A 21,890-nucleotide genomic window follows, 5' to 3' on the forward strand; every position below is an offset into this window, starting at 1 on the left:
GTTTAGTATTGGTTGATGATTCATGTTTTGTTTGTTCAAGTCTCTTTCATGAGTGACAATTTTACATATGTTGTTTTCTGTTCACTTCCCTTCATAACAATCTTTTATTCTTTTATTTTATTCAGTTATAAGAGAGAGACAGAGAGACAGAAAGCAGGAAATCACCCCCCAGGGGGGATGGTCATGCCGCAATCCCTTCTCCTCCATTCTCTTCTTGGGATCTTGGGCACACAAGCAAACGCGCCCAGTGTGAGTTTAAGCCACTGGGTCTGGGACTCGAACCACTGTAGACTACATGGGAGTCCAGTGACATAGCCATTACACTAATTGCTGGTCCCTCCTGGTGGTAATTTAAACCTATAGAAAGGAACTGCTCACTTTAGCTGACCCAAGACAGGGAACACAGGCACTCAAGCAATGGGCATAGAAAGAGTAGCAGTCTATAAAAATGAAAAGAAAGACTAGTAAAACAGGTAGGAAGATAATAAAAATACCAGTAAAAATCAATGAATACCATAAACAATTTACAGAATGATGTGGGAGTTCAGAGGAGGATTAAGCTTAATCTTTCTGTGTCTCTCTTAGCTTTTGTGAAATTAGGTTTAACTAAGTGGTCTCTGAAGTTTGTTTTTTTCTAAATCTCTCAATCTAATCAGTCTATCATGTGCCCATTATTAAGATGGATGCGATGGGAAGACAAAGGGAACAACTCTAGTTCTAGAGAGGTTTTCAGTCTGCCAGGGAGCCTAGTCTATACACACACACACTAAACACAGACACACTAAACACACACACACACACACAAATGGAGATAATTATTTATGATTAAGAAGTGAATTTTTTTGTTGTTTTTGTTAGTTTGTTTTTCTATAGGATGTATGTTCTTGCTGCAAGTTGAGAGACAGAGACAAAGATGGAGACAGAGAGAGACAGAAATCACTCCTTGGGGGGGATGGTCATACTGCAATCCCTTCCTCATTCTCCGCTTGAGATTTTAAATATGCACACACAGACACCCAGTGTGTTTTTCAAGTTGCTGGGTTGGATGTTCAAACCACGCAGTTGGCCGCATGGGATTCAGTGAGTTAACCACCACAAATACAGAGAAGGAAAAGAATACAGAAAGGAGTATAGATGCTTCATGGAGAAAAAAGGTGACATGGGCTGGATTTAGAGAAGAAATTCTTTTAGTGTGTCAGAAACAAACACGTGAATTTATGTATCTGACTTATTTGAAGATCTCAGCTAGGAATTTAAAGGAAATATGATTTTAGATAGCAAGGATAAGGCCTACCTTCCTAATTTTCATTTATTACGTTTTGTTTTTTTTAATTTGCTATAGGGCATTTAGAGTTTATGCTGAATACACCAAATGTAGTTAAATCATTGACTGATTGATTTTATTTGTAATACATTTAAATATTTTTAAAATATAAGAAATATTTTAAAACTATATACTGAAGATGGACATGTTCTCATAATATTAATGATTACATATAATGAAAATAAATCTTATACTGCATCTAGTGCTAAGTGCTTACATTATTTCCTATAATCCTCATCCTCACAAAAAATAAAAGAGGTAGTAGAAAATTGATATTTATAATTAAAGTTTACTTCTGAAAAATTGAGACTTAGATAGATGAACAAAAATTAAACAAATATTGTTTAGCATACTGTGCTGGAAAAATGCAATGTAACATGGATATTTTATATCCATGATGTTCTTTATTTGGGATCAACAGTAAGCATATATTTTCTCTTTAATCAACTTTTAAATAGTTATTTATTTGTACTTTCAATATTGTGAAATTTTGTCATCACAATGGAGAGAATTTTGTTTTTCCTTCTTTTCATTAGAAATTGTTTTAGAGGTCTGGCCCCCCGACCTGCCAGGAGTCCCGAGCCCCATCTGAGTGGGCCTTTGGGGTGAGTCTGTGCATGGGCGCTTGGGAACCACTTCAGAACTTTTGGAATCCATATCCCACTATCCCAGCTGCCTGTGTTCCTCCTGTCCACTCACCTGGGTTCTTGAGCCTGGTCTGAAGGGCCTTTGGATTGAGGAGGTGATCTGGCCTGGGACTAATTCAGAACTTTTTGACTTCATCACCCACCATCCCAGCTGCCTGCACTCACCCCATCTGCCAGGAGTCCTGAGCCTGATCTTGGCAGGCCTTTGAATTCGCTACCATCTCATCAAGAACTGAACATTTGGTAGAAGAGTCAAGCAGCTGGCAGAGACTGATGGCTCATCCCCTTCTCCCACTTTCCTTTGAACTCTCAAGAGCACCAGCTAAACTGAGGTGCAGAAAGTCTTGCTCGTTGCCTGCCAACATCCCCCTGAATTCTAAGACCACAGCATTTTCTGAAGCACAGGGACTGTTTCTTCTGTCTTCCTCAATTAAAGTTCAGCAACTCAGTTGTAGGCATGCCTGTTCTCTAGAAAGTGGGAGGACTTTGAAACATCCAAATCCAGTGACAATAGTTCAGGTTGCTGGTGAACATAATGGAGGTAGAGCAGCAGAAAGATCTCCAATCACTTATTTTGTATGCCTTTGAATACTCAAAATTAATTCAAAGAACTTGACAAGAAACCTGTAAATCACCAGATGACTACAAGCCATTACAAAGGCACAAGAAATATGAAGAACCAAGAAAATACCTTTCCCCCAAGGGAAAATATCGGTTCTTCACTATCCACAGACAACACAGTGGAACTTGTGGAAATGTCAGATAACAATTCATAATATTTATAGTGACAAAACTAAATGAGATGCATAAGAAAAGAGACAGCGAGCTCTAGGAGATGGAGAAGTTCTTTCACAATTTGAAAGAAGAAATACACACCATAAAAAATAATCATATGGAATTGCAAGGGATGAAGACTGTAATACAGGAAATTAAAACCTCCCTTGAAAGTATTAAAAGCAGATTAGATCATACAGAAGATCAAATCTTCTTTGTAGAGGACAAAACCTCTGACCTGGAAAAAAATCATCAAAAAGTCTGAGAAAATAACCAAGAAAAATGAGGACAATACGTGAGAAATACTAGATACCACTAAGCACCCAAACATTCGGATAATTGGTGTTCCAGAAGATGAAAAAAATAACAAGTGCATCTATTCCACGAAATCCTGGAAGAAAATTGTCCAACCCTAGAGAGGCATGCAAAGATCCAGACCAAATAACTGTAAATGACCCTAAATAGAATCAATCCAGTAAGATCTTCTCCAAAACACATCATAGCCAGATTAGTCAGAGCCATAGACAAAGATATGATACTAAAATTGGCAAGGGAGAAATGTCAAGTTACTGACAAAGCCTATCCCATCAGGTTAACATCGGACCCCTCTTTGGAAACAATGCTGGCAAGGAAAGAATGGGGAAATATTTTAAGTGTTAAATAAAAAACAGTTTCAACCAAGACTTCTTTACCCAGGAAGATTATCCTTCATATAGGAAAAAAAGTTAAAAACATTCTTAGGGAGCTGGCAGGTGGTGTGATGGTTAATGATGCTGGACTTCCACATGACTAACTGCAGTTCAAATCACAGACTTAGCAGCTTGCTGTCTCTCTCTCTCTCTCTCTGTCCCTCTCCAGTCAAATCATAATAAATAAATAAATAAAGTTAAATAAAACAATTTTTCAAACAAATTGTCAGATACGGGAATCAGCAGTTAGTGTGATGGCTATGTCGCTGGACTCCCACATAGTCGACCGCGGTTTGCGTCCTGGACCCGGTGGCTTAAAACTCACATCGGAAGCATGTGCATGCATGCCCAAGATCCCAAGAGGAGAATGGAGGAGAAGGGATTGTGGCATGGCCATCCCCCCTGGGGGAGGTGATTTCTCGCTTTCTGTCTCTCTATCTCTCTCTGTCTGTCTGGCGAGCGCACACACCCTATAGTAAAAACCTCTCAAAAAAAAATTGTCAGATAAATAAAACCTGAAAGAATTTACCAGCTCCAGACCAGCTCGTCAATAAGTTCTGAAAGGAGTGCTATATTAGGAAAACTAAAGTCAGACAGATATAAGAAAACAAAAATCAACCAAGGAAATTGCTCACTTAATGATAATGGATTAAATTCACCAATCACAAGACACAGACTGGCTGAGTGGATTAAAAACAGAATCTTCTATCTGTTACCTACAAGAAACCCACCTTATGGATAAAGACATATATAGACTAAAAGTGAAGGGCTAGAAAAGGTATTCAATGAAAATGGAAATCAAAAAAGGGCTGGAGTAGTGATACTGATTTCAGACAAAATAGATTTTAAGACAAAATCTGTAAGAAGAGACAAAGAAGGGCATTATATAGTAGTCAGAGGCTAATTCATGAAGAAGACATAACACATAAATATTTATGCACCCAACTAAGGAGCAACTGAATATGAAAAGGAAAGACTGCTATAGCTAAAAGGAGAGATAGGTTGAAACACTATAATTGTTGGGATCTCAATACTCCATTATCTTTGCTATACAGGTATTTTAGACCAAAAAAAAGGCAGAGAGATATGGGACCTAAACAATACTATAAATCAAATGATCTTGACAGATAGCTATAGGACTTTCCATCCTAAGATGACCAAATATACACTTTTCTCACCTCTACATGGAACCTCTCCAAAGACTAACCATATAATAGGGCACAAATCCAACCTTTACATATGCAATTATGAAATTATATCCAGCATTTTCTCTGACCATGATGGAATAAAACTTGATATTAATTTCAGAAAAAATTCTCAAAAATACACAAACACATTGAAACTAAGCAACCTACTCCTGAATGACTTCTCAATGACCAAAGAAATTAATTCTGAAATCAAAAGATTTATGGAAACAAATGTTAATGAGTACATGAGTTTCTTTAATCTATGAGACACTGCAAAATCAGTCATAAGAGAGAAATTTATAGCAATTGTGTACATAAGGAAAGAAGAAAAGGTGTCAAATATACAACCTAACACCATGTCTCAGGGAATTGTAAAAACGACAACAAAAATAGCCAAAAAAAAATGCCAAGAGAGAAGAAGTAATAAAGATTCAAGCATACATAAATAAAATCAGAAATAAATAACCTATACAGAAATAAGTGAAAGCAAAAGCTTTGAAAAGATGAACAAGATTGACATGCCCTTAACTACACTGATTAAGAAAAAGAGTGAAAGAAACCAGATAAATCAAATGCAATCAATCAGGCAATATTACAACAGACACAATAGGAATACAAAACATCATTAGAGGGTACTATATGCCAACGAAGAAGAGAACAAGGATGATATGGACAAATTTCTGGATACATATAATCTAACAATATTGAATCATGAGGCAATGAAAGCTTGAACAGATCCATAACAACCCATGAGATTGAATCAGTAATAAATAACCTCCCAAAAAAGAAAAATACAGGTCCTGATTGAATAGGGAAAATCTGAAAGCTTTTCCGCTGAAGACCAATATCAGATAAGGCTACCCACTTTCTCCACTCCTGTTCAATATAGTACTGGAAGTACTAGCCAATGCAATCAGAAAAGAGAATGATATAAAGAGCATTCAAATAGGGAAATAAGAGTTGAAAATATCTTTATGTGCTGATGACATGATGGTATACATAAAAGACCCAAAGATATCCATGAAAAAAAACCTTCTCAAAGTAATAAATGAATATAGTAAAGTGGCAGGATACAAAATAAACATCCAAAAATCCATAGCATTTCTATATACAAACAACAAGATGTTGGAGGTAGAACTGAAGAAATCCCTTTTACTGTAGCCACAAAATGTGTAAGAGACCTAGAGATAAACCTAACCAAGGAAGTCAAAGACCTTTACAAGGACAGTTATGAAATCTTAAAAAGATATTGAGAAAGACACAAAAAAGTTGAAGGACATCCCATGTTCCTCGATTGGAATAATTAATATAATCAAAATGGTAGTTCTACCTGAAATAATCTACATATTTAATTCAATTCCAGTCAATTTTCAGAAACATTTTACACAGATCTAAAAAAGACAATCAAACAATTTGTCTGGAATCATAAAAGATCAAGTATTGCCAAAGGAATCCTGTGGAGAAAAAAGAGTGTAGTGGACAGCATCTCACTCCTTGACCCCCAAAATATGCTATAAAGCTGTGATAATCTAAACAGCATGGTATGGGCACAAAAAGAGATATGTGGACCAATGTAATAGAATATAGACCCCATAAATAAACCCCAGAACATACAGCCAACTGATTTTTGACAAAGTATATCAGTCAATACAGTGGAAAAGGAAAATCTCTTTAGAAAATGGTGCTGGAAAAACTGGTTATCCATCTGCAGAAATATGAAACTGTATCCCCATCTTTAACCATTAACAAAAATAAACTAAAAATGAATAAAAGATGTATATCTCAGAACTCAAACTATAAAACTACTTATGGAAAACACCGGGGAAACTCTGGGAGACACTGGAGTAGGCAAAGACTTCTTAAGTAAGACCCCCAAAGCACAGACAATAATTTCTAAAATAGACAAGTGGGATTACATCAGATTTAGAAGTTTCTGCACAGCCAATGACACAGTAAATAGTGAGAATCAAAACAACTCTCAGAATCACAGAATATTTTTGTAAACTATACCTTGGGTAAGGGACTTATAATCAGAATACACAAGGAATTCAAGCAGATTACCCCAGAAAAAAAGTGATTTACCCAATTAGAAGATGGGAAAAAGAGCTAAACAAAAACTCTCTAAGAAAGACATATGAATAGTGAAAAAGTATATGAAGAAATGCTCAACATCCCTCATAGTAAGGGAGATGCAGATTAAGTCACGATGAGTTAGCATTTAACCCCTGTCAGAATGGTGAAGATTAAAAAGACAAAAATGGTAAGTGTTGATGGGGTTGTGGTGAAAGGGGAACTCTCTTAACTGTTGGTTGAAATATAGATTGGTCCAGCCACTGTAGAAAACAATATTAAGGTTCCTCAAAGACCTACGAATAGAGCTATCATATGACCAGCAATTCTACTCCTGGTTATGTACCCAAAGGATGGGAGAATTCTCAGTAAGAAAAGTGCTTCCATATCAATGCTGCATTATTCACAGTTGCTAAGACATGGAACCCACCTAAATACCCACAAACAGATGAACAGATTGAAAACATGTGGCACATATACTCTATGGAATACTATTCAGTTATAAAAAACAAGACTCTGGCATTTGATAGAACTTGATCAAATATGGAAAATTTATTGCTGAGTGAAGCAAGCCTGGCTATGAAAGAAAGATATTGTATGTTTCGACTTAATATATACTATCTGCAGTCTATGGTAGAGACTAAAAGATTAGAAGAAATAAAAGCATTGAAAAGAGTTACAGACACTGGAGACAGTGTGGAAGGCCAGTGACAGAGGGGAAGAGAATAGGGAAGGAAATTAGGGGAGAAAGTAAAGGCAAGACATTTGTGGGACACGGTAATGGTTCATTACCTGATAATATCATGTATAGTATTCTCAATTGGACTGGTATGAGGTGTATTTCATGTTGGGTAAATTCTCTTTACAAGTCAAATTGTGTATAAAAGTCAAATGTATAAAACAATAATGATAATAGTAAAATAAAATTGTATACATAAAATTGTTTTAGAAAATATTAAGAAATTCCTATGCATATGTCATTTTTATTAAACTCCCTTTTAAACATGGGAACAACTTTGGGCCATCAGATCGGACGGTGGTTAAGGTTCTGGATCCCACATGGCAGTTCAAGTCCCAGACCTGGCAGCTTGAAAACACGCTAGGTGCATGTGTGTGTGTTACCAAATGGAGAATAGAGGAGAAGGGATTGCAAAGTGCCCATTCCCCTGGGAGGGTGATTTCTCACTTTTCCTCTCTTTCTGTCTCTTTATGCCAAATGAACATACCCTATGGCAAAAATCTTAAAAACAAACAACAACAAAAAACTTGGGAACAGCTTCATTTGGGTCTAGAGGTATTTTTGCCTTTGCTCACAGGATCAGTGTTTATTTTGGTTAACAGAAAATTATTTGTCCAATGATGAGCCTTTAAGATCTAAAACCAACATTGTTCACAGAAAAATAAATTATCAGTAAGAATTATGATGACATTGCTTTGAATTAGAAATTGGGTACCTTTATTAGTTACTGCTTTATAAAAATTACGCCCAGCTTAAAACCAGAAACCAGAAAACCTTTATTGTTTTATATATTTTTGGAAGTTGAATGAGCAATTACTCTGATCTGTGCAGGCTCACATAGGGTACAAGTTGTATGGGAGACCGGCAGCCTGTTTAACTTTGGGGACCTCAATCACAAGTCAGCATTTTGCTCAATGTCAAGGTGATAATCACGTGTCCATCTTAAGCAGGTTAGCTTGTATTAACTCACATGATGTGGTTATAACTTTCCAAAGGACTGCAAACTGAGACAGGCCCTCACGTGAATGTATTTTGTATGCATCTGCCTGGGACACATTTACAAATGCCCCACTGGCAGAAGAAAATCTCATGTCTAAGCCTATATTCAAGGGGTGGAGAAATTAATAATGCATTAATCCATTTTACTACCTAGAGAGAAGTGACAGCATGTCAGAGAATCAGATGATAATTTGTCCTAGGGATTCAGATATGAAGGATACAGAATGCATGGATCAGAGCACAGGGAACAATAGGTATCCAGACATCCCAGCAGGTGTTGCCTGAAGGCATGTCTATCTTTGGCAGAATAATGCACAGATAAGTCAATGTCAACATATCCTGGTGCCAATAATAAAATGTAACCATAGATTCTTCCTTAGAACTTGATGTGACTCTGAAGAGAGGTTTTTATTCTGACAATGAATTCTGGTTCAATTTACACAAATCATTATTATGGTTCATAACAGATACACATGTCCACATACACACATGTCCACATGTGTGACCACACAAAGCAATGAGGCTCAATTATAGTTGAACAAAAAGTGATGCCCCAATGTACGATTCATTCTCAAAAGAAAGATGTTATTGCCCAACTCTCCAGAACACCTTCAAATCACAAGTGAATGTGACCAGTAATGTTTGGACATCAGGCAAAATCTTATGAAAGACTCCAGGTGAGTGAGATACAGCTTTAGACTCTTCAAATAAGTTAGAATATCACATAAATAAAATCGACATTTGATTTGTATTTATTTACTTTAGCTTTAAAAATAAGTTTTCATTTTAAGTCAAGCATATAAACAATAGAATAAGAATATGATTTAATGTATCTTCTATTCTCCTATTTTAAAAAACTAATTTCTATAATCAAGTAGGGATTTTTGTTTGTTTGTTTGTTTGTTTGTTTGTTTGTTGAGTACTTTTTGTTATAGGGCACATGTGCTTGCTGGAAGACAGAAAGCGAGAAATCATCCCCCCAAGAGGGGGGATCTGCAATCCCTTCTCCTCCATTCTCCTCTCTGGATTTGGGGCATGCACAGCACACGCACCCGGAGTGAGTTTCAAGCCACCCGAACTGCAGTCAGTCACATGGGAGCCTAATGCCTTAATGACAATGCCACCTGCTGGTCCCAAGAATTTCTGTTTTAAGGTTGTGATTATGCTGTTCTAGAGATTTTCGAAACTTTAAATATATAAAGAAAGGAAAATTTACAGCATCCTTAAATGTACCCACCACAGTTCAGTCCCAGACCTGGCAACTTGAAATTCATGCCAGACACGTGTGCATGCGTGCCTAAAATCCGTAGAAGAGAAGGGATTGCAGCATGACCATTTATCCCTGGGAGGTGGGGGGTGATTATTTACTTTCCCTTGCACAAATTCTCTTAAATACAGTCACCATCTGGCTAAAACCTTGAACAAACATGTATACACACATAATAGTAATTCTGGAGTTTCCATCTAGTGCCATGAGTTTCTTAGGCAATAACAAGTGCTAGAAAGAAAAATAAATCTAAAATTTAGGCAGTGGCACAGCAGTAAGATGACTGAATCAAACAAGAAAAGTGACAGGTTTACTTACCAGGACGTCCTAGCGCATACCAGATGCCTGTGCATGCCTGAGATCTGGGTCTCCTGAGATTGGAGGTACCATGGCATCAAGGCTCGTTTGGGGGTATCTCTCTCTCTCTCTCTCCCTTTATTTCTCTTTCTCAGAGGAGGTAGATAAATAAACTTAAGAACATTTTTTTTTAAAAAAAGGAAGGAAAGCTGAATACTGGAATACCAGTATTCTAGAGATGCTCACATTATAATTCAAGAATAATTTTGTTCTCTGTACAAATGTGTTCACCATATTAGGTATCTTTTTTTTTCTGAGTAAAATGTTATGTAAATTTAGCAGCAGGAAAAAAATAACTTTTTAGCCTACAATTCTATAGGTCAGATGTCTCGGTACCTTGTACCTGAATTATCTGCTCAGGATCTCACAGGGCTGAAATGGCATCAGCCAAGCAGTGCTTCTTTTGAAGGTGCTGGGGAATAATCTCTTCCAAATGAATTTAGATTCTTGGCAAATTTATTTCTTTTCCATTGTATAATAGAAGGTACCCTTTTCCTGCTAGATGTGTGCTGGGCTTTGCTCTTCTCCTAAAGGGCACCTCTCTGCATTGGCAGCTCCCAGTGAGGGTGTTTGTTTTCCTCCAGGCCAGCTGCAGTTTGTCTCTCTGATTTAATTTTTTTTCTAGTCAGAGAAAACACTAATTTTGAACGACTTGTGTGGCTTGGTGAGGTCCATGCAATTACCTTCCTTATCACATCAGCTGTGCTCTATAGTATATCCTAGTCATGGAGTAGAATTTATCATCTTTACAGATCTGCTGATTTGGGGGTTAGAGCCATGAGAAGTAAAAGCTTGAGGGACATCTTAGTATTATGCAGACACTAATGACAGAATGTTAATGTAAGGAATACAAAATGTTATTATTATAAAAGATAATACCTCTAAAAACATTTTTGAAGAAATTTGGAAGGTTATAGGTTACTGTGCAATTGAAAATTGAAAATATGGTTACTGATAAGAATATAAAATGTGAGGCCATTACTCCCTACACTTCGTTTTTATGTTGGATTCTACAGCATCTTTGTAGTAACTTAGCCAATTTTAGATATCTTATCAAAGTACTGATGATACTTATTTTAATAATGATACTCATTTGTATGATAAAATAATACAGTATTGGGACAAAATTACAGCACAATCCCTTTTTCTCCATTATTACTTCCCTTCAGAATTTTAAACATATATGCATGGAATGTTTAGATTAGAACAATCGTTGCCACTTAAAGGATTTCTCAATTCCATTTCTTACTAAAAGCAGTAAACATTTACAGCTCTGCAAAGCTCACACATTCGCAAGTGTGTTATGTTTTATTTTTGCTTACAGACTACCGAGTTCATTTATGAACCCATTACTGTCTTGTAATGTCTTATCAAATCTATTCAACAACCATCAATACACACTGTGAATCTTATTTATTTTCCAAGATCATTTCTTATAGTTAAAAACTTCATTTGAACTTTGATTAGCATGTTGAAATACTGTAGACTGCAAAGTATCCAAATATTTGACTCAATATTTTTTCTTTCTATATCAGTTCTTGCCACCTACAACATGACTGCTAACTCAGTACCACATATAGCAGATGTTTGTTTTTGTCACAACTGCTATTTGAAAATGAATATTTATTTATTTATTGAGAGAAATTTTTACCTTAGGGTTCATGTGCTCACCAAAGACACAAAGAGAGAGAGAGAGAAAGTGAGAAATCACTTCTCACAGAGGATGACCATGCCACAATTCCTTCTCCTCCATTCTCATCTTGGGAATTTAGGCATGTATGCACATGTGCCTCGAGTTGAGTTTCTACTCTCTGGATCCAGGACTCGAAAATCAGTTGACTCCCATGTGGGAGTCCTTTGCCTTAACCACTACGCCACCTGGTAGCCCCTGAAGTGAATCCTACACTCATTTCACCTGCTTAGTGTCTGTAGGATTCTCTCCCCCTCCATGAGACCCTAGATTTTTAGGTATTCTACCATCTAGTGCTGCACCATCTGCAACATGGGGCTTGCGAAGATGTTCCAGAAAGTAGAGCAAGAGATAATAGAAGGACACTGACACCTCAAGTCCCCAGCCTATTTAAGGCAGAGTCTAAAATATGGGGTAAAGCACACAAAGCCACGTGTCTGCCACAGGCCTCAACAAATTGCAGAAAGAACAAATATTTGAAACCATTCAAAACAGAACATATCAATAAAGGCTACAAACAAAAGTCATTAGCATGGATAGACATTGAGGTATTTGTTCTTTGATTTAGCTAAGAACGGACACCAAATCTCATGTTATTTTCTGGAAGAAATAACTATGATGCTCTATATTCTATTTATGATTGAATTTGCTCACTTTTTCTTAGTGTACCTTCTCATTTCTTAATCAATGAAACCCATTAATCCAAGAAAGTATCTTAATAATTCTATCTTAAATTTTATAGTGATGGGAAATACTGAAAGGTTGCTTCGTTATTTAGATAACTTCATTTCATGTTATAAACTTCTGCTTTAGAACCCTGATTTCAAAACTATTCTTCAGAGTTTTCACACCTTTGTCAAATCTCATCATAATTCCATATAAAAAGTTGGGTTATAAGTACAGATGATTTGGACCTTCCTCAATAACATTTAAATGACTTTGTTGGGATGGATTATTGAGAGCTTGCATTTTATCTTATTTTTTTTAATTGGCCAGAGGATATTTCCATTTGCAAGAGAGAAAGATATTACCACCTATTGGGACAAAATTACAGCACAATCCCTTTTACTCCATTATTTCTTCCCTTCAGAATTTTAAACATATATGCACACATACCTGCATGTTTTTCAAGCTGTTAAGGTCAAGATTCTAACTTCAGTTATCCTGATGCACAATGCCTAACACTTTACATTGGTCTGGTCTATGACATGGGATTTAAAAAGCCTTACCATGCCAGCCACTGGCACAGTGGGTGAGGTGGCTAGATTCCACATGGTGTCTTTCCAATTCCAGTCCCAGATCCAGCAGCTTAAAAAACATGTCAAGTGTGTGTGTGTGTGTGTGTGTGTGTGTGTGTGTGTGTGTGTTTGTGCCCCAAATCCCAAGAGGATGATGGAGAAGAGGAGACTGTGGAGTGGCCATCCCTCCTGGGGGATATTTTCTCACTTTCTCTCATTCTTTGGTAAGCACATGTGCCCCATAGTAAATTAAAAACTAATAGTAAATAAATAAATGCATTATAATTAAATAATTTACACACAAACTTTGTGATAACTGTTCAAACTTTTAAACTATAAATAGAGCTTATAGACTAATTTGTTATTGCCACTTTGGAAGTTGGTTTAGCAATATCTAAACAACATGTAAGTTATGAGACAGTTGTTCCACTCTTAGACATATTCTCAATAGAAATTTATGTAAGTATGTAATTAAAAATAAGCACATTTATGCATTATTTACAGTAGTACATATCTACTATGTAATTTGAGAAAAAGGTATCCAAACAAATAGAAATTATATGATTCCATTTATATAATGTTCAAGAGCAGTAAGAACAAATCAATGGTATTATAAATTCAGATAGCGTCTATCTTTGACATGAGATATTTGAAGAGAAGGGGTATAAAAGTGATTTTTCCTTAGTGGTTCTACTTTGTGGTATTGCTAGTAAATAGTTTGGTAGCAGTTTACAGTCCTAAAAGTTCTTTGAGCTACATGCTTTTATTTATGTATTTGTTTTTCCATATGTTATATTTTATTTCTTTTTTTTTATTTTTGGAGAGATTTTTGCTATCAGGCATGTGTGCTTGCTGGAGAGATAGAGAAAGGTAGAAAGCAAGACATCTTCCTCCAGAAGGGATGGCCACGCCACAATCTCTTCTCCTCTCTGGTTTGTGGGCACACATGCATATGTACCCAGTGCGAGTTTCAAGCCTCCAGATCTAGGTCTCAAATCACAGTTAGCCCTGCAGAAGTCCAGTGCCTTAGCCTATGCCACCTGGTGGTCTTTGTATTTTGTTTTAATATAATTTGTTATAATAAAAATTGATAAAACGAAATAGACTTGAAACTAGGATAATTGCTTTAAACAATTTCCTTTCCTAGCCTGACACTAATCTATACTAGGGCTATAGTTATGAAGTTTAAGAATGTTGCTTCTTTTTCTGTGACTCATCTTCTCTTGTATCTGATTGGTAAACCGTATCTTCAGAATTTCCACATATAGTAAAATACAAATTTAGAGTAAGTAATGTACAAGGAAATGCTTTATGGAGTCATTATCCACTTTGTTTTTTGTATTATATTTTTAACTTATTTATTTATCGTGTCTTTTATATATTTTACTTCTATTTTATCCCCTTGCTTCCCTCCATCTATTTTTTTTTTGGAGAGATTTTCACTATAGGGCGCGTGCGCTCGCCAGACAGACAGAGAGAGACAGAGAGACAGAAAGCGAGAAATCACCCCCCAGGGGGGATGGTCATGCCGCAATTCCTTCTCCTCCATTCTCCTCTCGGGATCTTGGGCACGCATGCACACGCGCCCGGTGTGAGTTTTAAACCACCGGGTCCAGGACACGAACCGCGGTCGACTACGTGGGAGTCCAGCGACATAGCCATTACGCTAACTGCTGGTTTCCCCTCCATCTATTTTTGTCAGGATCTTTCTGTTTCAGCCTTCCAAGTACCTGGGACTCGAGGCACACATCACTATACCCAGCTTTCACACACTCTTGCTATGCTGCTCAGGCTATTCTTGAGCTCTTAATCTTCTAGCCTCCATACCCTTGAGTAACTGAGCTTACAGATTCATGCTACTACATCCAGCCTTTAGACTGGAACTGAGACCAGATCTCCCATATGGCTCCAGGCTGCTGAGAACAGTGCCTTAGCAGTGTACTATAGTGACTGGTCTGTCTGTATTTGTGTATTAGATACACAATCTTCCTTGTCAAAGCCCCACCCAACATCACTCCAAAAGCAAAGAAATACTGTTTAGAGTAGATGAAATACAAGGCTATTTATTGAGTCAATATGCCATGGGGTTTGAACTTTTGTTGTGACATTTATGAGTTTTGGCTGAAGTGTTGTCTCTTTTATTGTCTTGTTCCACATAGATATACTGTTAAAAAGGTTCAAGACTGCTATTTCTTGCAAGCTATTCTTATTTTAGAATGGCATGCAATGGGGAGATTAGACCAGTTTTAGAACATATTCTCTGGGCAGAAGGTGAATCACCAGTTCTTCTGATTTCTTTTAGAGCTGTCCTTGGGCACATGTCCCTTTGCAGCTAATGTTGCAGTTACTGTCAGATTGATGTGATGCTACTGGCAATAGGAAAAGTAACTGCTAAGTGTGGCCTGGAGCCTAAGCAAAAGGAACTTTCAACTCAGTCCACTCTCACACCAGGGATTTAGAGTACATTTTAGAGACAAAGTAAAAAAAGAATGCTGCTTTCATGTTCTTAATATGTAAGTGCATATTTTATTTTGGAAAATTTATCTTATGAGGAAAGTTTGGCACAAGGTGTTGGTTTTATCATGATTATAATCGTGTCCACTAGCCCTATAAGTATTTACAGTACTATACAAGCATCTATCATATATTTATATATAGAATATATTTACATTTCAATACAATTTTTAAAAAAAGATAATGGGGGTCAACCAGGTGATGTGATGATTAAGGCAGCTGGATTCCACACGGTCAACTGTGTGGTTCAAGTGCCAGACCCAGCAGCTTGAAAAATATGGTTGGCACATATGCATGCATGCTCAAATACTAAGAGAATGGAGGAGAAAGGATTGTAGTGGAGTGGCCATCTGCCTTGGGGTTATTTCTCAGTTTCTCACTTTCTCTATTTTTCTCCCTTTCTTTCTCTTTCTCTGGAGAGTACATATACATGTACATGTACCCTATAGCAAAAACAAAAAACAAAAAAACAATAAATACAAACAATGAAACTGAATCACGACACATATTTATAAACTATACATAATTTAGAGTATTCCTTTTCAAATTTTTGTCTTGCGAATTTCCAGAGTATTTCCCAAATGAAGTGGCAATTAGTAAGGTTCCATGAAAGGAGTCCTTTATTTCCTTTAATCAATCCAATAGAGCAGTACCATGGGGATGATTTTTATATGAAGAAAATAAAGCATTCCCGTGGGAGCAACCTGAGCAATGTAAGTTGGCTCATGAGTGCCGTGCCCCGTGTAGTGCCCATTCGTGGGCCCAGTGCCCTATCGCCCTCCATTTGAACGGGACAGTGCTGTTGGCTCCAGTGTTCCCCTACCTGGGGCCCTGACACTCCAGCTCTGCGCACCCTCAGTGAATACGCCCGGCCTCATGTCATGTCTCCTGGCAATCACAATCAGCTGTTCAACGTGCCCCTGGGGGCTGTGAACCCCGGGCTCCTGGGTTGCAATGTCACAGCAGTGTACAACAGTGACCCGGCTGCCCAGGAGAGGGAGCGGGAGGCCCGGGAACGAGACTTCGGTGACCACCTCAAGCCTGGCTTCAAGGGAAAGTCTAGTGAGCTGGAACCCCTACACGGGGTCCCCGGGCAGGCCTGGATCCCTTTCCCCGACATGTGAGCTCACTCTGCAGCCTGGTCCACCTGACCTGCTGTGGTTCAAGTGCCAGACCCAGCAGCTTGAAAAATATGGTTGGCACATATGCATGCATGCTCAAATACTAAGAGAATGGAGGAGAAAGGATTGTAGTGGAGTGGCCATCTGCCTTGGGGTTATTTCTCAGTTTCTCACTTTCTCTATTTTTCTCCCTTTCTTTCTCTTTCTCTGGAGAGTACATATACATGTACATGTACCCTATAGCAAAAACAAAAAACAAAAAAACAATAAATACAAACAATGAAACTGAATCACGACACATATTTATAAACTATACATAATTTAGAGTATTCCTTTTCAAATTTTTGTCTTGCGAATTTCCAGAGTATTTCCCAAATGAAGTGGCAATTAGTAAGGTTCCATGAAAGGAGTCCTTTATTTCCTTTAATCAATCCAATAGAGCAGTACCATGGGGATGATTTTTATATGAAGAAAATAAAGCATTCCCGTGGGAGCAACCTGAGCAATGTAAGTTGGCTCATGAGTGCCGTGCCCCGTGTAGTGCCCATTCGTGGGCCCAGTGCCCTATCGCCCTCCATTTGAACGGGACAGTGCTGTTGGCTCCAGTGTTCCCCTACCTGGGGCCCTGACACTCCAGCTCTGCGCACCCTCAGTGAATACGCCCGGCCTCATGTCATGTCTCCTGGCAATCACAATCAGCTGTTCAACGTGCCCCTGGGGGCTGTGAACCCCGGGCTCCTGGGTTGCAATGTCACAGCAGTGTACAACAGTGACCCGGCTGCCCAGGAGAGGGAGCGGGAGGCCCGGGAACGAGACTTCGGTGACCACCTCAAGCCTGGCTTCAAGGGAAAGTCTAGTGAGCTGGAACCCCTACACGGGGTCCCCGGGCAGGCCTGGATCCCTTTCCCCGACATGTGAGCTCACTCTGCAGCCTGGTCCACCTGACCTGCATCTTTTCCCCTTTCACCAGAGCCTGGGGCTTCTGGAGCGAGAATGTCTCGCGCTGGTAGCTGGGCCACCCCTGCGGCTTGACATGTCATATGCTGAGCCGCTGGCAGCTGAGAGGCAGCATGCAAGAAAGGGTGGCGGCGCTGGGCAATGACCCGCTGACCTGGCTGCAGAAGCTCAACGTGACCCCCTATCACCACCAGCGCTCCCACATCCATTCACACCTGCACCTGCACCAGCAGGATGTCATCCACTCAGCTTCTGCCTTGGTGCACCCTCTCATTGAGCCCCGGCCTCAGTGTCGCAACTTACCGGGATCCTCTATCCAGCTGGAACCCTCCCTAACCCCGTTCTTCCTCCTCACCCTCTGCACGAGAACGAAAGTTCTTTGTCACCAGCTCTTTGCTGTCCCTTACAGGGACCTGCCGGCCTCCCTGTGTGCCCCTCAGCAGCAGCTCACCAGCTGCAGGCCATGCATGCGCAGTCCGCCGGCCGAGCTGCAACGACTGGTGCAGGAAGAGCAGCAGTGGCTACACGCCCATCACCCACTGCACAGCGTGCCGCTGCCCGCCCAGGAGACTACTACAGTCACCTGAAGAAGGAGACAGGCAAGCTGAGGACAGGGTGCTACTCAGTTGCAGAGCCTCTGAAACTGGGCAGAGGGAAGGAAGGAGGAAGGGACAGACTGAGGCCAAGGCCTGTGGTATGCCAGGGTGGGGAGGTGGAAAGGATGGGACAGAAAGCGCACAGTATCTTGAACCAGGCCCCTCTTCCCTGTTTTCCTCTCTTGTGCCCAATCCTTGGTGGCCGCTGCCCCTCCCCCACCCCATTGGTGTGATTATTTCATCTGTTAGATGTGACTGTTTTGCGTAGCATCGTGTGCCGCCCGGGCCCTTCCCCATCCTTGTGTGTGCGCTCCCTCTGCAATGTATGCCCAGCCCCTCCCTACATTAATCATTTATATATATATATATAAATATCTATATGACGCTCTTTAAAAAACACCCCGACCAAAACCAAGGAAACAAAAACATCCTCACAACTCCCCAGGAAAACAATCAAACAAACAAAAACGCTATAATATTAAAGTACCCTTTTGAAATGACATTTTTTCTAAATAAAATTTGGTATCATTTTGGTATCATTCTAATGCTTTGGGTCACATTAAATCTTTACATATAGGTCAATAAATAATTTAATATATAAATTGCAAGTTATTTTTTTCGAATGGAATTTTGCATACCTAGCTTATCAAATAGCCTATATAATGATTCATGAGAATGTTGTTATAATTCATCAAAAAATATTTAAAAACTGGAAATAAAGAAATGTAGAGAGATCTTGAAGGTTCATAAATTCGACATAGACATCTCTAAGGCTTATTAACCAATAAACAGTTTTAAATTATGTATGCACAATTTTCCAGCTGTATTCATCTAAAAAAGAAGTTGATCTTTGAGTTATTAAATTACTATGTCTTTGTTACTTTGTCTTTAAATTGATCTTCTCTCATGGTGCTGTCTATCTTGTTTTCCCAAATTCCCATTTGCTTTAGAGATCTTATCCTTTGAGAAGTAACGTTACTCAACTCTATTTGTTCAGTTCCAAAGTCTTTTATTTTTTCAATCTACTTATTAGAAATAAAAGCAATAGAAAATATTGATGAGGAAATGAGTGATAAATAATTACTAGTAAATTTTAAAATATTAAAGGTTACTATGTAATTTATCATTGTAGATTTTTAAATATAGTAAATACTAATTTAAAAGGGCGATGTCTTCATTATGGTATATTAATTTTTATTACAAACTTATTCATAATTTAAAAACTGCCTTTGTTTAAAAAAAATAGAAAGCTGTCTATGTCAATGGACCTATACTTATAAATAGAGTCATTTCTAGCCTCAATATTAAGCACTCAGACTGTTAGGAGCATTTCCTACCTATGATGTAGAGCAACCCAATAATAAATTTTACTCTTAATTGTTAAATGTTTTTATTTTTAATTTTGCCAGTGGGCATGTGTGCTCTTTGGAGAAAGATGGGAGGAGGGGAAGAGTGAGAAAGTACTTCCCATGCAGGATAGTCACACCACAATCCCTTCTCCTCTACTTTTCCTTTAACAGTTTTGGGTATATACCAATGCGTGGTATATTTCTGAAACAGGCAGAGCTGGGGCTGGAAGCTCAATGTCAGCCACAGGACAACCAGCCACCTTAATCAATATGCCCTGTGCTGGACCACATCATGATTTAAACTTTTTACCAAATTGATTTCTAGAATTTATTGACTTATTCAGTCAATGTGAATTGAGGTCCTATACATTTCAGACACTATGGATTGAATAGTTAACAAGAAGAGAAAAAACTAGATAAGATGACATCTAATACACATATGAGCAATACATAAAATGATTGTTAAATTTCTGTATTTTTGCAAAGTCAGGAAATGTTTGGAGTAGTATCCATATAACATACAATCAGAGTCATAAAACTCAGCATTTCATCTAATAGACTAGTTGATATTTTCCCCTTGCTATTTGACAGAATTAACATCAAAGATTTTTTTTTTTTACTGCATTTACACATAAGGAAAGGTAGAGCTTGGAATGGCTATAAATTAAATGGCCATTTGTCACAAGCCAAAAGTTACTCAATAAAATGGAACAGACACCACAGAGAGCAGATTGCATGTGGAAAAACACTCATTCATATGCATGCAAACACAGTCATATGCTACTCAAATGTGCACTGATGGAGGCATTGATATCATAGAGAACTATATGTATGTATATCACATATGAATACTTATAAAAATAAAAATTTGAATTTATGAACTTTTCTCCTATGTGACTCTATGCATAAAAACATGCTATTGTCCATGATATAAAATTATAAATATACGCCTATGAAAACAGGATAATCAATTTGATTGTAGTTGACTAATAATCTATACATATATAATTTCATATGTATTTTAGTGAAAATGTATAAACAATGCAAATGTCTAACAAAAGTGAAATACATAAAAATTACATCCCACTGCAACACACAGCACACCTCTGTGAGACCACCGCACATATCACTGAGACCCACAGCAAAAAACTGTGAACCACACAACACCCTACTCAGACCCAAACCTAAGACCCACAGCAAATCATACTGAGACCCACAGCACAATTCACTGAGACACACAGCACACCCAACTCTGACACACAGCATGCCCCTCTATGAACCACAGCATGCTTCAGTGAGACCACTTCATACATCACTGAGACCCACAGCACAAAATTGTGACCCTTAGCACACTCAATTCAGACTTAAACCTCACTGAGACCCACAGCAAACCTCACTGAGACCCACAGCACACACCACTTAAACCCACAGCACACGCCATTGAGACACACAGCACATGTTATTGAAACCACTGTGCACATCACTGAGACCTACAGCACAAAACTGAGACACACAGCACACCCCACTCAGACACAACCCGCACTGAGACCCACAGCACACTCCACTGTGACCCACAGCACACATAAATGAGGCCACCGCACAAATCACTGTGACCAACAGCACAAACCTGTGACCCACAAAAAAACCCACTCAGACCCAATCATGACTGAGAACACAGCAAACCCCACTGACCCAAAGCACACCCCACTGCATCCCACAGCACAGATCAGTGAGACCACCACACAAGTCACAGAGACTCATGGCACAAAACTGTGACCCACAAAACACCCCACTAAGGCCCAAACCTCACTGAGACTCACAGCAAATTCACTGAAACCCACAGCACAATTTACTGAGACCAACAGCGCACCTCACTTTAACCCACAACACACCCCACTGTGATCCACAACACACCTCAGTGAGACCACCGCACACATCAATGAAAACCACAGAACAAAAATATGACCCACAACGCATCCCACTAAGAACAAACCTCACTGAGATGTACAGCAAAACTTACTGAGACCCACAAAACTATTCACTGAGACCCACAGCACACCCCACATTAACCAATAGCACACCCTCTGTGACCAACAGCACACCCCACTCAGACTCAACCCTCACTGAGACCCACAAAAAAACTCACTGAGACACATAGCACAATTAACTGAGAACCAGAGCAAATGCCACTGTGACCCAAGCATACCACACTGTGACCCACATCACACATCAGTGAGACCATGCCACAAATCATTGAGATGCACGGAAGTAAACTGTGACCCACAAAACACCATAATCAAACCCAAATCTCACTGAGACCCACAGAAAACCTCACTGAGACCCACAGCACAATTCACTGAGACCCACAGCAC

At 38.8% G+C, this 21,890-nt stretch overlaps 1 pseudogene; it reads left to right on the plus strand.

The window, feature by feature from the left end:
* The first annotated feature begins 9,067 nt into the window (after nucleotides 1–9,067).
* The window catches only part of LOC102474204 (atrophin-1-like), a 115,659-nt pseudogene continuing 102,836 nt past the window's right edge, over nucleotides 9,068–21,890 (plus strand).

This window comes from Tupaia chinensis, unplaced genomic scaffold (assembly GCF_000334495.1).
Source record: "Tupaia chinensis unplaced genomic scaffold, TupChi_1.0 Scaffold143566_1, whole genome shotgun sequence".
Classification (NCBI taxonomy): domain Eukaryota; kingdom Metazoa; phylum Chordata; class Mammalia; order Scandentia; family Tupaiidae; genus Tupaia; species Tupaia belangeri.